This window comes from Canis aureus, chromosome 2 (genome assembly GCF_053574225.1).
Source record: "Canis aureus isolate CA01 chromosome 2, VMU_Caureus_v.1.0, whole genome shotgun sequence".
In the NCBI taxonomy this organism is placed as follows: Eukaryota; Metazoa; Chordata; class Mammalia; order Carnivora; family Canidae; genus Canis; species Canis aureus.
In genome coordinates, this window is record NC_135612.1 from 12,838,518 (window position 1) to 12,849,671 (window position 11,154).

The 11,154-nt window shown below is 33.9% G+C and overlaps 1 protein-coding gene across 3 annotated transcripts in view; it reads right to left on the reverse strand.

The window, feature by feature from the left end:
* LOC144292809 (uncharacterized) overlaps positions 1-11,154 on the reverse strand; it is a 481,267-nt gene that overhangs the window by 461,492 nt on the left and 8,621 nt on the right. The gene's annotated exons all lie outside the window — the stretch shown is intronic.

An 11,154-nucleotide genomic window follows, 5' to 3' on the forward strand; every position in this document is an offset into this window, starting at 1 on the left:
TGTTTTTACTGTAACCTAATTCAAGGACCTTTTGGAAATTGGAAGACTACAAAATGTAGATAAATATTAACTCTCATAGCAAAACATTAGTTTAATATGATTTTTATCATTATTGAAAGACAAAATAGTGTACCTTATATTTTAAATTGAAATATAACACCTGAATTTAAAAATATATGTTCAAATTATTTAATGGATTCAAGAACTGTAACATTCAAATTTTTCAAACATGGGAATCATGGGAACAAAAATATATTGTTACAGGTTTTAAAATATAATAACTAGTTTGATGAAGATTGTAAAGACTATTTCTTTTAAAAAACAATAATAAAAAACAGCCCACAGAATTCACAGTCAATTATGGGTTTTTTTAGTTTTATATTATTTTTAAGAGGATTCTTTATGAAGGTTTTATCTAATAAAGAAAAAGGAAATTCAGAGCATACTAAAATAGTAATATTAAAACTTTATTTTGAAATAAGTTTATATTTACAGAAATATTATGAAGAAGATACAGCTTCCTTCAATCTCCGGATCTTAAAATCTTAAATAAACATGATAAATTTGTCAAAACTAAGACGTCAGAATTGGTCAACCCTATCAACTAAAATTTAGATCCACTAGTTTTTCCAGTAATATTCTTTTTTTGTTCCAAGATCCAAACCAAGATATCAAGATTTTTTTTTGTTTTTTTTTTCAAGATGGTTTTGATATCTACTTAGTCTCCTCTGGTATCTGAATTCCTTAGTCTTTGTCTTTCATGACTTTGATATTTTTAAAAGTACTAGTATGGTATTTTGTAGGATGTTCCTCAATTTGGGCTTGCTTGTTTTTTTTTTTTTCTCACGACTATATCAGGGTTAGGAATTTTTGTGACTACTATAGAGGTTTTCATCACATATCATGAGGTATATGATATTAACACTACTTATCTAATGATGGTACCCTTAATCATTTGATTAAAGTAATATGAGCCAGTTTTTTTACAATAAAATTACTATTTTTCCCTTTCTACTCTATTTATTAGAAGTAAGTCACTAAAATCCCAATTATTCTGAGATGCCTGGGTGGCTCAATGATTGGGCATCTGCCTTCAGCTCAGGGCATGATTCCGGGATCTGGGATCAAGCCCTGCATCGGGCTCCCTGCATGGAGCCTGCTTCTCCCTCTGCCTATGTCTCTGCCTCTCTCTGTGTGTCTCTCATGAGTAAATAAATAAGTTTTTTAAAATAAAATAAAATAAAATCCCAATTACTTTGAAGGGGGGAGAATTAAACTCAACTTCAGAGACAGAAGTATCAAAGCACTTGTATACACGTTAAGTCATCAGAAAAATTAATAAATATTTGGGAAGAGATACTTCCAGGCTATATAAATATCCTGTTTCTCCTTATAGTGTTGCCCTCTAATTTTAGCATTCATTTGTACATGAATCATTACTATGTTGTGCTACAATTTTCTATTTCCTTCATTATTTTTACATTTATTATTTGGAATTTTTTTGTAAAAAAGACTTATCTTTTGTCCTCCATTTATTTATTTATTTAATTTTTATTTGTGTCAATATGGGCGCTCAGATATCTATTTTATTCTTTGGGTTATATTTCAATACTATTGCTATTTATTTTGTTGCTAAAATTATTCCAGCTTTGACTATTAGTTCTTTCAGGTTGGCTCCTACATCCTCAAAACAGAGAAACTTTTATTTCTTCAGATGTCAAGGAAGAGGAAAGGATGGGTACATAGCACCTTCCCACAGGGCCATGTCTGGAGAACCTGGACCCAGGGGGAAATTATACCATTGCCTCATCTCATGCACAGGAGCTAAAAGTATTTGGCTTGACCACAGAACCTGGGGCCTGGGAACTGTGAGGCTGGTGTCGACTGGTCCTTATAGGTCCTCCAAACAAGAGGACATGAGGGGAACAGGTGGGTTGGTAAGTACTCTCTGTACACCAAGGACTGTGTTGTGAATGACAAAGCAGAATAATTTTAAGTGTACAGTTCGGTGCCTTTTAGTACAATGTTATACAATGATCATCTCTATCTAATTCCAGAACATTTTCACCATCCCAGAAAGAAGCCTGTGGTTATTTCTCCTGACACTTCTGACATCAACTATGTAGAGTTTTCTCCACACCAATAAATTCTCCAACACCAACTAGGTGTCCAACAATCAATTCAATATTGACATAAACTCCCAAAGTTAGTGCAGACTCCACAGGTTATGAGCTCAGTCCCAAGGACTGTGTCTACTTCAGATGCTGGGTGCAAATGGGGTACTCAGGTTATCAACATTTCTGCCTAGCCGACTACAAATTCAGAGGTTCTCACAACCTATCACTAAAATAGCTCACAGAACTCAGAAAACCATTTTACTTATATTTTCTGGTTTATTATAAAAGATACAACTCAGAAACAGACAAATGGAACATGGAACAAAGAATGGGGGAAAAGCCTGGCCCAAAGCTTCCATGCACTCTCAGGGATGCCACACTTTCAGCATATCAATTTGTTTACTAAGCCAAAAACTCTAGGAACTCTATCCATTTAGCGATTTTTAACGGAGATTTCATATTGTAGGCAATGCTGATTAAATCATTGGCCCTTGTTGACTGAATTCAATCTCTAGCTCCTCTCCTTTCCCTGGAAAGTCAGTGGGTGAGGCTGAAAGTTCTAATTCTCTAGTAGTCAATTCCCATCCTAAAGCCATCTACGATTCCCCTAGGAGCCATTTCACTACCATACAAAAGACAATGTCAAAATAAAATAAAATGGAGGCCAAGTTTGAAGATTCCCTCAAGCACCAGACAAAACCATGCAAGCAAACCTTAATCTAGCTTATTTCAAGAATGTAAGCAAAACTTAATTTAGATTATTTCTTGTAAATGCCTCAAATAATCATAAATAAAACTTATCTTCCTAAAATAGTATAAGATAATTACTTTTAACCAATTCCTGCCATCTGGAAATCTCCATTATAATAACCAATTACTGTAAAGACTAAACAATTTCCTTATTTTCACTTTATAAGCCGTCGTGTACTTTTAAGACTCTGAGCTTGATTCTTTTGAGTTTGAAGCCTCCCTGTTTACAAAGAGCTTGTTTCTCACTCAATATAATATTCATATCAAATAAAGCTCTGAATTTTCTTTTGACAAAATTGCAAGACTTTTAGGAGCTCTCTGCTAAGCACATAGGACAAACACCAAACATTTATTATCATACCACAAAATCTCATACCAATTAGAAGTCATTCCACATTTCCCCTTCTCTAGCAAATACTAATCTACATTTTGTTTCTATAGATTTGCCTATTTTGGACACTTCTAACAAAGAGTCATGTAATATGTAGTCTATAATATGTCTATAATATGTAGAAAGCCTGCTTCTTTCATTTAGTATAATGTTTTCAAGGTTCATCTATGTTATAGCACAATCAGTACTTCATTCCTCTTTTTGGCAAAATATTCCTTAGTATGGATATAACACATTTTGTTTACCCAACTGTCAGTTGATAAATATTTGGACTGTGTCCACCTTTTCGTTATTAAAAGAAATGCTACTTGAATATGAGTGTAAAATTTTGATGAAATTAATATGTATATTTTTCCTTTACACTTGTGCTTTTAGTATCAAACCCAGGAAACAATTATCTAATCCAAGGTCTCAAATGTTTAGTCTATGTTTTCTTCTAACAATTTCATAGTTTGAGGTCTTATATCTAGGTCTTTGACCCATTTTGAGTTAAATTTTTGTATATAATGTGAGGTAAGGGTCCAACTTTTTTTTTATGCATATAGATTTCCAGTTGTCCCAGCACAAATCTGGACTCATTGATCTTATATCAATCTTCATATAGTCTCACACTGTTTTGACTACTATTACTTTGACGTAAATTTTGAAATTAAGAAGTGTCTCTGCTCTTTGTTCTTTTCCAACATTGTTTCACTATTCTGGGCCCCTTTTCTTTCCATATAAATTAAAGGATTATCCTGTCAATTTTACAAAAAAAAAAAAGTCATTTTGGATTTAAAAGGGATTACATCAATTCTCGATCAATTTAGAAAGGATTTCCATCTTAACAATATTAAGTCTTCTAATCCATGTATTTCTATTATTTAGGTCTTTTTTCATTTTTTCAATGATGTTTTATAGTCTTCAATGTATAAGTCGCACACTTATTTATTCCTAAATGTTTTATCTTTTTTATGTTACAATAAACAAAAATGTCTTAATTTCATTTTTGGATTATTCATTGCTAAGTGAACAGAGTTTTGCATATTGATTTTGTATACTACAACCTTGCTGAACTCATTTATTCTGATATTCTGATATTTGTACGTGTTTGCACTCCTTAGGATTTTCTATATACAACATTGTCATCTGTGAATATAGGTAATTTTATTACTTCCTTTCCAATCTGGATGACTTATATTTCTTTTTTTTTTTTTTTTTTTTTTTTTTATCTAATTGTCCTAGTTTGTTCCTTTAGTACAATGGTGAATAGAAATTATTAGAGTGGACATCACTATCTTATTCCTAATCTTAGGAGTAAAATTACCAGTCTTTACCATTAAGTGAATGTTAGCCTTGTATTTTTCATAGATGTCCTTTATAAAATTGAAGATATTTCCTGTATTTCTACTATGTTGAGTATTTTTATCATGAAAGTGTGCTTGATTTTCTTCAAATGCTTTTTCTGTATCTTCTGAGGTGATCACAGGTCTTTGTTTATTTTGAGTATAATATGGTTTATTATACTGATTGGTGAATCAGCCTTGCATTCCTGAAATAAACTCCACTTAATCACAGTGTATAATCTTTTTTATATGTCTGCTTAACCATGTTATTGAGGAATTTTGGGCTTCACATCCACAAAGTTATCAGTCTGTAGTTTTCTTTTCTTGCAACATCTTTATCTGGTTTTAATATCAGAGTAATAATGGTTTCATAAAATTATTTGGAAATCTTTTCTTCCTCTTCTACCATTTATAAAATAAGAGAAAATGTTTAAAAAAGCTTTACAAGATTTTACATAGTTATTCAAGATTCAGATTTTGAGCAGGGGTGGTGGGGTGAGGGGTGGGGAGGAGATAATTATAGAAAATATTTGCAGGAGCATAGACCTCTACATTTGGCCATGGTATAGAAACTAGCATTGGACTTATCCTTCACTATAAACCATTACAAAGCTGGGCAAAATATATGATTTACGCTTTTATAAACTGAACAGCCAGTAGTAAAAAGAGAAGCATATCAGGGAAGCTTTGGGTTTTTTCTATACCATAGTGCAGTGAGGAAGAGCTGCAGTAGAAAGTATAAGCCTCATTGAGCTGACAAGGCAAAAATTGGAGGTTGAGTTATTGAAGCAACTGGAATTTATGGGACAGGATTCTTGGAGGAGAGAGTTGTGATGAGGAGGTTACACAGAAATATAAATAGGAGTTCCCTTGGTGTTTGGCCAACATGCAAATCATGCATTTCAAACTAAGAATCCAAGAGGCCAAAAGACAGTAGCTGTTAAGAGTTGAAGGGGAAAAAAAAAAAAAGAGAAGTTGCACAAAGCCAGAAAATGTCTTATTCAGGCCAAAGGGAATAAAAATATTTTGCAGAGTTCCTCGGGTACTCAGATGCACCTCTGTCATACCCAAAAGGGTATTCCTTAACAGTAAGAACCACAACCCAAAATAAGATAGAAATCCTAGGACTAAGGACAAGACTGAAATAGACCAACATTAACAAACCAAAAGTCTAATTCTAACAGGTAAGAGGCTCTTCTACTAATTTAACTAGCAAATTAATTTGCCAGAGAAAAGACACTCAACACCCAAGGAAGTCAATATAATATAGAATTCTTACAACCTACCATCCACAATGTCCAGTACAAAATTTTTAAAATGTTACATTTACAATTAAAACCTGACCCATAATACGGTAAAAAGGAGCCAATATAAAAAGGTCTCCAAATATCCCAGATGTTGGAAGTAGCAAAAAACACATTAAAGAGATTGTTATAAATATGTTCAAATACTCTTAAAAAGACATAAGTAAACAGATGAGGACGTTCTAGAGGGAAATAGAAACTATTTTTAAAAGATTCAATTGGAAGTTCAAGAATATAGGCAGACACAATATTTAAGTCACTAAGATAACTATTAATAGCATTTTCATAGATTTCTAAATTATTATTAAAATTCTTAAGAATAAAATTAAGGTAAAAATGATGAAAGATTCAGATTAGTAAGCTAATATGTCTCAGTACAAGTTAAATTAGAAGGATCATTGTTCAAAAGATATTTTAAAAGCTAATAAACTATTAGAAACCATGCAATATCCAAAAACAAAAAGTACTTCACCAAAATTAAGTTTTAAATGCCATCTATTTAAATCCCAGAAATATATAACCCACCATTAGGAAGACATTCAATAGATAAGAACTGTTAAAAGGTTAACTATATCTTTGTGATATGCATTCTACATCAAGGTATGCAAAATAGAGGCAGAGACCTCAATTTCATATTATTTTGTATATTTAAAATCAAAAGGAGATGAAAATGTTGATTTATGCCTCCTTATCTAAGTAAGCTATGATTTATGACACATGTATGTGCCATCATATATGGCTAGCTATAAGGCTACCCTGTATATAAAGCTATGTTCATTAAATTAAGTAATATACTTAAATCATATATAAGATTACATAGAAATCTAGAAATATTGCTTTGTTCCATTTAGAGTTTGATGAAACAATTTTATTTAAACTCTTCATATGTATCTTCAACATCTGGTTCTTCACCATTAGCAGAGCCATTCATATCAGAAGGAAATTTCAAAATAGGTGGCTAAGAAACGGATAGACAATTCACCTTTACCAAGACTATAAAGGATTTTGTTGATGGAAATTACAAAAATTAATTTGTAAAGAGGATTTCCACAAAGGAAGCTGTAATTCCAACCTACTCCAGAAAGAATGTGGCTATTATCTTCACTCAAGGCTAGAGGGAGGAACTTAAAAAAACAAAACAAAACAAAACAAAACTGGAAAACTTCTTATACATTTTCTGCTGTGGGGGAACAAAGGTATCTATTAAATGACTTGGTTCTGAGAAAACTAAAATAGATTATGGAAGAATAGACGGGGATGCATCTGGGAAGTAATTGTAGTCCTGTACAATGGCCAATTGAAATGTGTAAATCCTTAAGACAAAATATGGGACTCATGGTAGGTATGTTGGTCTGGGATCATTCAAAAAAAGATCATATCTAAAAGGAACACGTGGCTCCCTATTGTATTCTCTCAAGTAGGATCACTCAAAGGAGGCTAAAGGAAGAGGGAGATAGAACTTGCCCCCCCCCAAAAAAATGAACTTGGCCCTTCCTGTATACTTCTTATTTCTGTCAGCATCACCCAGCAATGACACTTTACTCCTGGCAGGAATGGTTGATCCTAAAGTAGCAGTGGGCTGCAGTTTCATTCCCCAAACCACCCTTCATTGCGTCCCTCAGAGACACCAGTACCAGATGGCCTGTGCCCCTCCCAGAGTTCTCAGTGCAATACTCATATTCCTGAAGTACCAGCAATAATCAGGCAATAAATGACTCCTCCTTAGAGGTCTGAGTCCCAGCTTAAGATCTTTCCTCCAAGACTCAGGATTTAAAAATATCAACATTTTCCCTTTGGTACCCCTAGACTTAAGGAAGATATCTGTTTTCTAGCACCTGGTGAATAGTTCTTTATATAAAATTCTGTTAAAATAATTGATACTGCTCCTATTTCCTAACTAGATTCTGAGTGATTCACCTTACTGTCTTCAATAAAACCTAATGCTTAGTTCATGGATATGACATTGCAGAACTGATCCTGAAGCTCATGCTCAAGAGGTGGTGACACAAGGAGATCTACCTGGTATGACAGAGGTGTCCATAAAAGCTTCATACCCAGTGACTCGCTGTAAATGAACAAAATTTAACCCCTCTGAGGGTTGCCCAACCAAACTGCGGAAGCATAGGATGACCTCAATATACCTTCTCTTTTTTTTTTCTTACAGTAGGCCCCTCCAGCCAGCTTTTTGACTTGACTCTCATGAGTGAGATAGCTGCCAGCCCCTATATCCCCTAAATTTTCAGTGTCACATGTAAAGTTCCTAATTGTGTCTATTCAAGGTCCTATCATTTAACTTGAAGTAGAGGCCAGCACCATTCTCCTCTTTGAAAGGTGGGAGAGGAAACATTACAAAACACTGACATCTATCTCCCAAGAAATACTCCATATAGGCTTCCATCTTTCAGTCTTCAATAACATCTGGCCTTCTTTTATACAGAATGGAAGTGATAGGTTAACCAGAGCAGAACTGAGCTTCCCAAGCTGCCTTTCCAATCTTGTATAAATGGGCTAGTGTTTAAGTTTTGAATGTAGATATTTAGCATCTATGAGCCTTGATCTCTGGAGTCTCCTTTGAAACTCCAACAAGTCATCAGAAAAAATATTTACTTAAAACCCTGTCTAGGGGGCAGCCCTGGTGGCTAAGCGGTTTAGCGCTGCCTTCAGCCCAGGGCCTGATCCTGGAGACCTGGCATCAAGTCCCATGTCAGGCTCCCTGCAGGGAGCCTGCTTCTCCCTAGGCCTGTGTCTCTGCCTCTGTGTGTGTGTGTGTGTGTGTGTGTGTGTCTCATGAATAAATAAATAGAAAATCTTAAAAACAAAACAAACAAACAAAAAAAAAACACACAAAAAAAACGCTGCCTATATTTTTTAGGTTAGGAACTAATCTTTTGTAACAAAAGACCCCTAAATACAGTAGCTCAAATAAAGTAGAAGTTTGTTGCTCTTCCACATAACACTCAGAAGCTAGGCAGGTAGAGTGGAATGGGAAGGCAGACTGCTACTTGATGTCACCCAAGGACCAAGGCCCTTCCATATTATTTTTTAAGCATCCCTTTAGAGCATTGCCTTTATCTGCATGGTTGAAGCTGGCTCACTACCATGACAGTTAAGGTCCAGTCTACAGAAGAATGGAATAAAAGAGGGATCTACATACCCAATTTTTTAAAGGCAAGACTCAGATGATGCATTTACAATTTCTACCCACACACCATAGGTAAAAATTTAGACATATGGGGCACCTGGGTGGCTCAGTGGTTGAGTGTCTGCCTTCGGTTCAAGTCATGATCCCAGGGTCCTGAGATCGAGTCCCACATTAGGTCCCCGCAGGGAGCCTGCTTCTCCCTCTATGTCTCAGCCTATCTCTCTCTGTTTCTCATGAATAAATAAAATCTTAAAAAAAATTTTAGACATATAACTGCATCTAGTTCTAATAAGGCTGGGAAATATAATTTCTAGGTCATGTGCCCACCTGGAAATCAGCAGCTTCTATTGCTAAAAGGAAAAAAGGGCACTAGGGATAATTAGCAGACTTATAAATCCTTATAAATAAGTTAAATAACTTAAAAATTTTAAAATTAATATTGAAAAAAATTACTGAAAAGCTTTAACATAACAAATGCTACAAGGCTACAATGAAATATACAATGAAAATATACTTTTAAAATTAAAAATGCTTTTCTTTAAAAATTTAGTTTTAAAATACCTTAAACATTCATAAATTATAATCTATCTTGACATTTAAGAAACTAATGTTGGGATCATTGAGATCTACTTTGATGATCTAGAGAAATAGTGGAAAATAGTGAAAAAAAATCCTTAGATAAGCCAGGACCCTCAATGTAATGCCTTTAAACTCTTAAGAAATATTTTATCTGAGCTAATAAAAACAATAAAAATGGCACAGTTTTTGTTTCACCTCACTTTCTTTTATACACCTACCCTGAATTAAACAGGTAGGAAAATGCCTAGAGCAGGAACCATAAGGAAAAACCCAAGAGAGGGTTTCAGTTTATTTGCAAACTAAATAATTCCTCCAGTGACTGTTAAGAGGCTATGTATTAAATACCAGAAGACATTACCTTCAATATTTACAGAAATGGTGAAAGTTCTAAAAATTACCAGCCGATAGGTTATTTTTGGCTAAACTACATTGCGTGAGCTTTATTCCATACAGGCTTAACATATGCTAGATACGTTCAGAAAAATAAATAAGTTCAACATGAACTAATAATCAGGTAGCAACCAGATCAGTTAAAGCCAAGTTCTGAGTTCCTTGAGGAGAACTCCCTAGTAAGTTAATAAATGAGTTTGGAGTATCATAGTATTGGGGATTATGGTAAACCCAGTCACTTTTTAAGAGCTAATTCCAACATTTCCAGATGTCCTCTGACTATAGATGACAGCTTAACAAAGCTGAGAATTCTAAGAGAACTAAACAATCTTATCCTTGGAAGACCCATTTGAAAGAGGACATCCGCAGTTATAAAAGTAGAACCATTTGAACATGTCTCAAGAACAGTGATTTCCCAAAATGAGGATGAAAGAATCCGCATTGAACACCTTGTTCCGGGTGGACTTTCAGCAAGCATTTTGAGGAATTTATAAATCTACCTATGGAAAAGAATTTGCAGTATTTGGGGGTCTGGAACAGGTACTACCTTTTCATTAAGCTTAACTAGAACCCATTATCATAATCTGGATCTTAAAGAATGTGTATTTTTGGACCATCACATATATTTTACATAGAATATAAAAGTGTTTTCATTGATTATTCTTTAAAATAAAGTTTCAACGCTACACAGAAGTGAGTAAATAGCTACATTTTCATATGTTAATTTATGTCAACAGACATTTTTAAGTATTCTTCAACTAATTAAACCACCATTCCACTTTTGAACACCTCATTTTCAATATTTTCTATTTATTTGATCATTTCCTACTAGAAGTTTAATACTATATTCTATATAAAGTCTCCTTTCTCCTTTCATGAGAACTTCTTGTGAGCAAATAATGTTTTTGCATTAAAGAGCAGCATATTAAACCATGTTAAAAGGGAAATAGTAAGAATGTTGGATCCAAGTTTGGAATCCAAGGAGGAGCAGAGCCTTAAAAAAGCTATTCTAAAAGAAGACCAGTTAAATGCTCCATAGTCTGAAAAATGTTTTTAAAACCCAGATTCACTCTTCAAAGAAAAAAATATAAAACCAAATAGTATGTGGTGTGTTGAAACACTTAAAATTTGAAAGAGTAACTTGGAATAATAGGTC